The 11,246-nt window shown below is 39.7% G+C and overlaps 1 long non-coding RNA gene across 1 annotated transcript; it reads left to right on the top strand.

Moving 5' to 3' along the window:
- Positions 1–268: 268 nt before the first annotated feature.
- On the top strand, positions 269–10,737 carry LOC113898683. Its single transcript, XR_003512720.1, has 4 exons — positions 269–349; positions 1,224–1,336; positions 2,262–2,353; positions 10,470–10,737. It is a non-coding gene; the product is annotated as an uncharacterized LOC113898683 (long non-coding RNA).
- Positions 10,738–11,246: the final 509 nt, after the last annotated feature.

The following is an 11,246-nucleotide window of genomic DNA, read 5'->3' on the forward strand; positions in this document are numbered from 1 at the left end:
ATTCATTCATACATCAAATATTTTTTTCAACGTCCACCATACTGCAAAGAATATTCTGAGTGCTGGGAAAAAAACAGGGAACAAGAAAACAAAAGCTTTACCTTAAATAGTTTACATTCTAGGAGGAGAAAATAAAATTCAGATAAGGAAATAAATACAGAGTATGTCAGGTAGTGGTAAATGCTCCAAAGAAAATAAACAAAGGTCAAAAAACAGAGTGATAAAGGGCAACTATTTAAGAGAGGGTGATAAGGGCAACTCTCTGGAGTGACATTTGATCAGAGTCTGCATAAAGTGAGGTTGCAAACCACACAAATAGCTGAGGGAAGAACTTTCCAGGCAGAGAACAGTGAGTACAAAATCCAGGGAGCTGGAATGAATTTAGTGTGCTTTGGCAGAGGTTGGGGGGATGCATGAACTAAGTGAAGGGGAACAACGGAGATGAGGTCCAAGGGGCCACTAGAGGGCTGATCTTAGATTTTTTTTTAACAGATTATTTTGGCTGTTAGGTGATGAATAGACTAAAGAGAGGGTAGAGAGAAAGACAGCAGAGAAGCCAATAAGGAGGCATCTCCTTAAGACAGAACTTAAATTTATTGAGAAGGGGCTTTTATTTGGCTTGTTCATTGTTACAAAATAAGTACCAAGAATAGTGATGGACACATGTTGGAGTGTTAGAGGTATTTGCTAAATGAATGGATGCCTGAAAGGTAAGACCAAGAAGAAAGTTGACAGTGGGTTGGACTAAGATAATAGCAATAGAGACAGTGAAAAATGAATGGATTTAGGTGATGTTTCAAAAGTAGAAGTGACAAGAAAAGTTTCAAGATTGGATAAGTATATTTAGTAAGAAAGAACTCAAGAATGACTTCTAAGTTTTTGTCTGAAACCCTCCAGGTAGACAGTGGTAACTTCCCAGGGAGAAACAGATTTAGTGAAGAAAATTTTAAAATTCTCTCTTCACCATGTTACATTTGAACTGTATACTGGTCTTTCAAAGGGAAATAATGAGTAAGCAGTTGAATAGAGTGTTTAGAGCTCATGGAAGAGATTAAGGTTAGAGATAGAAGTAGATAGCACATAACACTATTGAACACCATATGGTCACCCAAAGGATAAGTGTAGATGGGGAACTGAAGAGGTCCAAGGAGCCCTCGGGTATTCCAGTGTTTCAGAGTAGGTAGTGGAAGAAGAATCAGCAAAGGATTTTTTTTTCCCAACAGGAAGTAACACAGGCAAAGAAGTCTGAAAGAGGATAACCAGAAACTGAGGTGTCCTAGAAACTAAGAGATAAAAATGTTTCCAAAGGAAGAAGTGAAGAAATGTTTCAGTCAAGGTGAGGACTGAGAACTGCCTACAGGATTTGGCCACATTGAGGTCACTGGTGATACTAAGAAGAGCAGTTTCACTGGCATGATGGAGACAAACCCTCACTGGAGTTCAAAGGAGAGGGGAAAAGGGAAGACAAAAATAGACAAATTGTCTAGGAAATTTGCTACAAAAAGAGTAAAGAAATGAAGAATGAATTGAAAGGGGATGAGGGGATTGAAAGAGGGATTTGGGGTTTTGTGTTTTTTGATGTGGTTTCTGATGTTTCCTATCAGCTTGCATACTGATAGGAAGATCCAGTAGGAAGGGAGGGATTTATGTAGGAGAGAAATGGGGTACTTGTAAGAGAAAAGTCTGAGTTAGACAAGAAAATGAGACCAATGCACAAGTGGAGGACGTAGCTTTAGATGAGAGTTGGCACAGTTACTGTGGAAGGGAGGGAAGGCAGAAAACACTAGGGCAGATATGACTTGGTGGTAGAAAAGAGAAGTCCTGCCCTGATTGCTTCTGTATTCCCGGTGACATAACAAGAAAGGTGGTCAACTGAGAACACGGAGTAGGAAGGAGTGTCTGCTTCTTTTTTTTTTTTTTTTTTTTAAGAAAATGCAGAAATAAGCAAACAGCTGTAGAAGATTGATTCCCAGCAGGACGCTCTGTGCAGCCCCAGCATAGAGTAGAATAGCTTTGAAGGAATCAAACTCAGTCACCGAGTTGCCAGACAATGAGGGACACTTCAGGAGCCAGGGGTGGGCAGCTAAGGAGAAAGGGGTAGCTCCAAATAAGAAAAAGGTCCAGAAAGAGGAAGCAGGAGTATCTGAGACAGTGATCTACCTCAAAAATTGGGAAGAGAACATCAAGATAGAATAGATCAATGTTGCTCTTTGTGGAGATGCAAATATTAAAAAGTAACAAGTATATTTTTGTGAATTTAGGAGGAAAACATGTGTCACCTAAAGGCATTAGTTCTTTCACTTGAATCATGAAGTAATATAAGGTCACACTACAAACCAGCAACCATGGATCTGTGAGTATTACACTACTTAATTATGTAGTAATACATCTTACATAGGCAAAAAGATGAATAACTTGTTAAGTTGAAGCAATTACCTAATAATAATAATAATAATAGCAGCAGTAATAATGACAGAATTATAGGTTCTCCGAGTGCTTCAGTGGGTAGGAACCAGAAAGATTCATTTAATCTGAAGAATTCTATTTATTCTCAATGTAGCTATATTTTTAGCTACCTGCTTCTTTTCTTAATGGAAGGTTTTGATTAATTCCCCTTACTGTATTATAAATGTCCCTCTTAAGTACAGTTTTAGATAGCAGAGCAATTCAAATCTTTGAGTAGCTTGAAGGTTTCCTTTTTCCTTCAACACTTTAAAAGCACTTGAGTTCCAATGTAAGGTCCAAAAAAAGCAATATAAATAGCTTGGCAATTTTTGACCTCCCTTGGGTAAAGGAACCACCACACTGTCATTTTCAAACTGGCTTCTCACACTGTTTTGTGAGGGAGGGGATTAAAACACAAACCACACTCACACACACAGACACAGGCACACACAGCCGTAGTTCCTTTGAGGCTGCTTTTACAAAAGTTAAGCTAGGGGCTTAAAAACAAACATTTATTTCTCAGAGTTCTGGAGACTGAGAAGTCTCAGAGCAGGGTGGCAGTAGGGCCAGGGACTAGTACAGACTGCTGGCTTCTGGCAGGGTCCCCACACGGTGGAAGGGGCAAGGGAGTTCTTTGGGGTCTCTTTTATAATCCCACTCATGAAGGCTCCATCCTCATGACCTCGTCACTAATCCTAATTACTTCCCAAGACCCTACCTCACTAGTATCACTGTTTTGGAGGGTAGGGTTTCAACACATGAATTGGAAGGGCAGGAGACACACAGACATTCAGTCTGTAACACACAAACACACACATTTTGCAGCTTTTTCCAAATTCACAGGGATTTAAGACAAGTCTTTGCCTATCCTTTAGATTTTATTGCAAGGAAGTGTCCTCACAATTATTTTTTTAATTCTAAATTCAGAATGAATGAAAATAAAACACGTATTGTGCTAATTCAGGTCTTAATAGAATGTTTTCAAAGTGGTTCAATACATTCTACCTAGTTAAAACTCTTTTCTGACTTTCAAAATAAAAAGTCTCCTTCATCCCCCCTCTGCTTAATTTCTTTTACCCTTTTTGCTGATCCACACTTCCATTGGCTTTCTGGAGGAATTTCATTACACACACAAGATGGCAGCTTCCTGAACCCATTTGGATTTCTTTGGGTGAAACAGAAGCCCTATTCTCCAATACAACAAAGATTACATCTAAGTAACTACTCTTTTGAATGAGCTGAATTCAGCAGGAAAAACAGACAAAAGGAATATTGTTCTATAAATTAACTCTTCCTTGATCAATGCCCTGCGTCAGAGCTACTGTAACCAAGTTAGTCACACAATATGGATGCTGATCAGGAATCTGAGGAAACCGGGACCCAGGTGACATAAAGGCTTGGAGTCCAACTGAGATGCAAAAATGGGCCAGGACAGGGACAATTAGCCACTAAAAGTCATGCAACAAAGATAAAAGCTCAGTCTTTGGAGTCAAGCTTATGTTCAAGTCCTAGGTACACAGTTTGATGGGTGTTTAATCTTTAAAACGCTATTCAATTTCTCTGACCTTAACAATGAAATGGGGATAAAAATGGCCATACCTCAGAAAGAATCAAAAGAGAGAATAGACCTAAGGCAATTAGCATATAAAAACATGTGTTATGCTTTTGCTGGCCTAGTTTATAAGAAGGATATGGATCTCAGTTAATATTCAAAACAATTTTATGAGGTAAGCTCTGTTATTACCATTTCTATTTTATAGACAAATAAATTGAAGCACAGAGAGTTTGAGTAACTTGCTCAAAGATGCACAGCTAATCAAAGCCAGAGACAAAAATCTAAACCCAAGCAGTCTAGCTCTGGAGTCTGTCCTCCTAACCACTACAAAAATCTACCTTGCATGGTTCTCTATTTTGAAAGGTGTTTTGAAATGGGAATTAAATCTGTAACAGGAATTAGCCAGCGGGTGGAAAAGAAGAGGATATAGCAACAGTGATGCCAGGAAGAAGTCAACATAAGGATCCAGACAGGCAGTACTTGCTGTTATGGGTGATGTGTCCATACAAAGATAGACACCAGAAAGAAGGTCAGGAGGCAGGAAAGACTGGAAGAATCTCTGGGGACATCTACCTCTGTCTTGTGTCCAGTGCTCATAGAGTGAAGCTTCAAAGCAGGGTATAGCCAGGCGGCTAAGTCTTCAGCTACTGGATGCGTGGGATGGGATGGCCCCATATTGCCTTGAATCCTAAGTCTGGTTGGTGAGGAAAGTGACTTGATACATAGAAGACAGCTATAGACCTTAAAGAAAGAGAAATCAAAGTAAGGACTGGTATCATCCATTCCAGGACACCATCCCTAGCATTTGTTGAAACTACCCTCTATCAATAGCAGAAGATTTTATACTTTCTTTCCACTGATTAACACCTTATGATGGTTTCAGATATAAGATATTCATCTGGCTATGCTTGGCTGAGTTTGCTTATTAGAAGCATGACTTGTAGCTCCAATTAAGACACAAAAGATTATGCTTCTTTGGAGTTTCCTTTTTCTAGACCTCTGAGGGCCTGCTCTTTTTGCACAACATTCACTCCTCTTCTTAAACCAGACAGTAGTTTGAGGTTGTGGAGTAGTAACTAGACTTGTTTTACCATGGTTCTGACTTCTCAAAAGGTTGTTTTCTGCAATGGGTTACTGGATAAATGACCAAAAAAAAAAAAAAAAAAAAACCTCCCAGAATCAGGTAGTATCTGATTTCCATCATATATTCAAATAAGTATTACGATTTTCTCTTGATTACCTACAAAGGAGTTAAAAAAATAGTAGCCAAACTGGGCATCTTTACCCAGGTCAGATTTGTATCTTTATATTGTTCCTATTCACTTCTTTCTTCTCTCTTCCCCTCCCCTCCTGGTCTCTGCTCTCCTCAGGTGTCTCTAAATGGGACACACCAAGACCACCAGCCTATTACCACATACTTCTTCCTGTTCCTTGTAGGGCAAAGGAGCTATGGGCAGTCAGCACCAACACTAGGGACAGCTCCTTTCCCTGGGGCTTCCCAGCCGTGTTCCCAGTTGTGAAGTCAGTAGAGATTCACAGGAAACATCCAGTCCTAGCCTTCACAAATCAAAGACTCTTCACTGACATTTGTTAATCTAATAAATCTCAGATGCTGAGTACACTTAGAATCATAGAAGAGTGAGAAGGAATAAACAACTCCACATCAGCATTTCAGAACTCATCCTGATCCAAGCTGACCTTGCTAGGATGGACTCCTGGAATACCTCACTGCCTTTAGGTCCTCAGCAAGTTCTGTAGAAGCTTCCTGAAACTTCCAAGAGGACAGACTGTCCTAGCACTATTTGGACAGACCTTGGAAGCTTGAGCTAGCAATTCTAGCTTATTTGAGTATGTTTCAGGACATATCCCCATGTTCTTTGAGATATTTAGACTCTCTCCTGGATTACCATCTCAGGTTTAAAAGTCCTTTGTGGGCATCCAGAGGACTGAGTTGGAATGCGGTTCAGAATCAAGGAATGTTACATTTTGCAGAGTCCATATGTGGTGGGAAAACTTAGGCAGACAGTTAAGACTCTACAGGTACTGGAAAGGGCTTCAAAAGATATTCTCATTTGGGAACACTGGTTTCTCCAGGTATAACACAGAACATTAGGTTGTTGTAGAACAGCCACTATATTCTTCCAAATACCTGTCCTTTCTCACTGAGAAATTTAGTACACATAAAAACAGATTCATAAGTGTATATTTCAACTTTGCTGCCAGAATAATAAAACACTTGAAGATTATTGGCAGATTCTCGTGTTTGGGTCTAGCACATCTTTGTATGCATTTTTAAGGAGAAGTAAGCAAGAGAACAGCTGGTAGGACTTCCTAGGCTAAAAACACTTTCAATAACAAATGACTTTTTCAGATCCAATGTGTTCAGCTGAGACTAAGCCAGACAGTGCTAAGTGGGCAAATTGATGCTTACTCTCAAGTATAATAGTGGATTCAGTTAAGAATCATTTAGAAGAATTCAGGATTCAGTTAAGAATCTTTCACTGGGATTCAGAAGAAGAGAATCTATCAGAGCAAGACTGTAAAGTGAGTTTATAGTTACAGTTTAAGGACTGGACTCAGTGATATGAGTCCAGCTAAAAGAAGGAGCCTTATTTGGCCATCTCTAGATGAGATGAGGAGGCACATTTTATCAGTTTCAGGGATTCCAAGGAATCTCTGGATCTGGATTTAGGAATTGCTGCTACTGGTGGATCAAGGCATTTTTCAGGGACAGTACATAAAGTTCCTTGGGGGGTGGAGGGTATACCTTAGTTATTTACTGGATCTTAGAGTATGCCAGCAGAGAAGGCAATGGCACCCCACTCCAGCACTCTTGCCTGGAAAATCCCATGGATGGAGGAGCCTGGTAGGCTGCAGTCCATGGGGTCGCTAAGAGTCAGACACGACTGAGCAACTTCACTTTCACTTTTCACTTTCATGCATTGGAGAAGGAAATGACAACCCACTCCAGTGTTCTTGCCTGGAGAATCCCAGGGATGGGGGAGCCTGATGGGCTGCCATCTATGGGGTCGCACAGATTCGGACATGACTGAAGCGACTTAGCAGTAGCAGCAGCAGTAGAATATGCCAGAATACAGTAAATGCCCAGAAATGTTTGTTGATGATTGACATGACAATCCAGAATGCAATTCAAAGGCCCCATAAGCTTGACAGATATGTTCAAAGGAGGCTTAAAGCTTCAGGAAATCCAGGTAAATAAGACCTGTGTCTTGGTGTTTTCTGAGCATCAAGATAATTCTGGTAGTTTGTTAAAATGCATGTTCTAGAGCCTCTACCCCAATATTCTGATTCAATACATCTCTTTGAATTGCACGTTAGAACTTTTTTTTATCATGCACCATGTGAGGTGACACTGTAGTCTGTGGTTTGAGAACCACTGCACTAAAACCTCCAAAGGTATAACTGAGCTGGTCTCCAGTCTTAGAGTGAGGAGCATGATTAGATTGGTCTCCATGGGAAAGGAGAAAGGGCATGGCTTAGCTTTCTTTAGGCCATCTCTGGAATAACCTCTTTTCCTGAAAACACCCAAAGCCTGTCTGAACACAACTAAAAACCTTAGAAAGCCTAGGTTCAAGGGAGGGCTTCAAGTTCCGGTAGGGAATGTGAATTTTTATGAACCTATCCATCTCGGGCAGTCATCTGAAAGGTGAGTATACCAGTGCCTTTTCCAGCTTAAGTTGAAGGAACAGATTTTCCTAGAATTCCAAGACATCCATAATACTAAAATTACCCTGGTTTCATATCTTTACACTGTCTAGATGATGAGAGCTTGTTCTGGGCTCCAAGATACCAAATCAAACTGAGATGTAGATGCTTTCCAAATGTTCAAGAGGTGCCTTTGTGGTTGTAGGACATATCCTATCCCACCACTAAACTCACTTCTTTCTCTGATGGGAGAGCAGAGGTGAACCATGTTCTAGAAAAATGCCAGGAGCAGCTTGTCAGCAACATCGATCTTAAGAGATAGAGAAGGATCTTTCCAGGCATTTTTACTGAAATATCATATTTGTGGCTGAATAAGATATGGCACGTTCACATGTGAGTTCCTTTGGTAAGAAGTCATGAACTTATTACAAGGCAGGGACTGTACAGCACAGTGATTGTGATGCTAGATTTTTACTCATGAAACTCCCAGATAATTCCAGAAAAAAAAAAAGTTTTCCTATAAGAACTGTATTAATCATTTTAACATTTTTCATTTACCCAATGGTAACTTCTACACATGTCAGAATTACCTGTGGTAATAATGTCTTTGAATCCTCTTAGAGCTCACCTGGGTTCCAAATGCAACTTTCCATAACTTCAGGCCTGATGAGGAAGGAAGAGCACTAGTACAGGTATGATCCACAGAAACTGATTGGCTACAGGCCAAGTCTTGGCCAAATCAGCTGAACACATATACTTCAGAATTATTAGTGTGTAAAGGTAAAGTGATCCTCTGCCAGAATCGGCCTCTCTGAATTTCCTATAAACTCCAGAAAGAGTGTACACATGGATTTGGAGCTCAAGAAGAAAGCCAGAACTTCCACCTAATTCCTTGTTTAATTCACAGGACAAAAATTAGCTTCTAAAATCTGACAGAGCCTAGAATAAAAGAAATAGGTATTATACGAAGAAAAAAAAAATGAAATCTGACAAAGCCAAGAATTTCACTAAAAAACCACAAGTAAATTTGGAAGGTCTGTCAGTCAACTATTACTGCAATAATGTGGTGGTGGTGGTTTAGTTGCTAAGTCATGTCCGACTCTTGCAGGACTGTAGCCTGTCAGGTTCCTCTGTCCATGGGGATTCTCCAGGCAAGAATACTGGAATGGGTTGCCATTTCCTTCTCCAGCGGATCTTCCTGACCCAGGAATCAAACCCAGGTCTCCTGCACTGCAGGCAGGTTCTTTACTGACTGAGCTACAAGGGAAGCCCCTACTGCAATAATGCTGCTTAACAAAGATCTACAGAACATCAGTGGCAATAATAAGCACTTATTTAGTTCATTCAGTGCAGGTTGACTGGATTAGCTAATCCAGACTGAACTTGGCTGGACGGTTTATTCCACATGCCTCTCAACCCTCTCCTGAGACTAGCATCAGTCTGGGAATGTTCTTCTCATGAATATAGCAGAAATACAAGAGAGCAAATGGATACACACAAAGTCTCTTAAGACCTAAGCTCAGAACTGGCACAGTGAATTTGTACCTGATAATATCGGCCAAAACAAGTCTCATGGCCAATTCCAAAGTCAAGGGGTAGGAAAGTAAACTGAACATTAGTAAACTAATGGGAGAAACTGAACAGCCATATGGCAAATCAGATGAATGCATGAAAGGTAATGTGATCTGCCACAAAGGTGATCAACAAGCATATCAGATGAAAAGCAGACCATGAATGACTTCTGCACAGATGTGAAGGTGACCAACTGACCTATCATCCTAGATCAGACTTCTTCTGCAAAATGCATTCCCCTCACATGATACCTGACCTTTGTCATTAATACTATTGACTCTAGAGTAAGAATAATGAATATTGAATCATATCTCCTCTGGTCATTGTGTACCTCCTGAAATAGCTCTACAAGAATGAAACCAGTATTCATTCTTCCCCTTAAACATTACTGTATAAATTCTTTCAACATATCATTGCTGCTGCTGCTGCTGCTAAGTCACTTCAGTTGTGTCTGACTCTGTGTGACCCCATAGACGGCAGCCCATCAGGCTTCCCCGTCCCTGGGATTCTCCAGGCAAGAACACTGGATTGGGTTGCCATTTCCTTCTCCAATGCATGAAAGTGAAAAGTGAAAAAAGTGAAGTCGCTCAGTCATGTCTGACTCTTAGCGACCCCATGGACTGCAGCCCACCAGGCTCCTCCATCCATGGGATTTTCCAGGCAAGAGTACTGGAGAGGGGTGCCATTGCCTTCTCCGTAACATATCATTAATACTTGTAAATTAGCATATCACTAATACTTTGAATAACAAGTCAGTATTATCTGGACATAGAGTGTGGCTCACTACTTATTTTACAATAATTTTGTGAAGAAGGAATAAACAACCTCTCTGTCTTTGCCAGGCTTTAATGATCGGCCATCTGGGTGTGGATAGAATAAACTTCAAAATCTCTCTTCAGAGACTTCCAAATGAATTAAATTCTCAGTAGGTTTGGCAGTAACTGTAAAAATAATTGTGTTATGACTACCAAATGAGAAAGCTAAGTCTATCAGTTGGCTACTCAGGATTAGTATAAAATTAAAAGCAACTCAACTGGATCTTGACAATTAACCATATCCTTGAATTCTGAATAGAGTATGAATCCATTCAAATTGCCTTTCTATAGATTTCATAGAATCACAGAGGATTTAAGACAACACTTTCCATTTCTTTGATTTTTGGATCATACCTTAGAGACTGTTCTGTGTCTTAACAAACTTTCTTCTTTTTCTCTTTTATGTGTCTTGCCAGGGAATTTTATCTCAGAATACTTCACCAAGTGCAACTCAGCAGCTGTTCTCAGTTAATATATTAAGTCAGTACATACAATGCAAATGAAAACCTGCTTTGGGTGTTTGCTTTTAAAGTCAGAAAGCACATGCATAGCTCTGAGACTTGCATTTTCTCTACTGGATTCTCCAAATCAGGATGTTCCAAGGAGATCAAATAGGTCATTGCACTTGAAAGGCTGCGTATAATTTTCAAAGATAAAAACATCATTAAAGAAAAATACAATGGATATTGTGTTAGTTACTTGGATTATCAATGACTAGAAAAATAGATCTGCCTGTATAACCATAGTCTCACAAAGACATCTAGCAACATTAAATAAAATTTCCCTCTCTAGATAATCCCTTTTATTTTTCTAAATAAGGCATGCCATCTAGCTTCCAAGAGTAGTATTTCAAAACACTCTTTTTCTAATATGGCAACTACAAGTGTAAGTTGACCATACATGAGGAAATCATATGAGAGTTCTTTAGACATCTTGGTACTTGCTGAAGTAAAATTAGATGACCCAAAACTCCCACAGATAGGAACATTTGTGAACATGCAAACTGAAGTCACAGTTATAAGCTTGTTACTTCATGTAACTGCTGCCTAGACCACTAGCTTTTGAACTTTTTTGGCACCCAGTAAAACATAATTTTATATCACAATACAATACACACATTCACATCCTCAACATACACACGATAACTGAAGTAACAGGTTTAGAAAATCTGTACTTACTCTCATTACATAGGG

The sequence above is a fragment of the Bos indicus x Bos taurus genome, chromosome 1, assembly GCF_003369695.1.
Source record: "Bos indicus x Bos taurus breed Angus x Brahman F1 hybrid chromosome 1, Bos_hybrid_MaternalHap_v2.0, whole genome shotgun sequence".
NCBI lineage: Eukaryota > Metazoa > Chordata > Mammalia > Artiodactyla > Bovidae > Bos > Bos indicus x Bos taurus.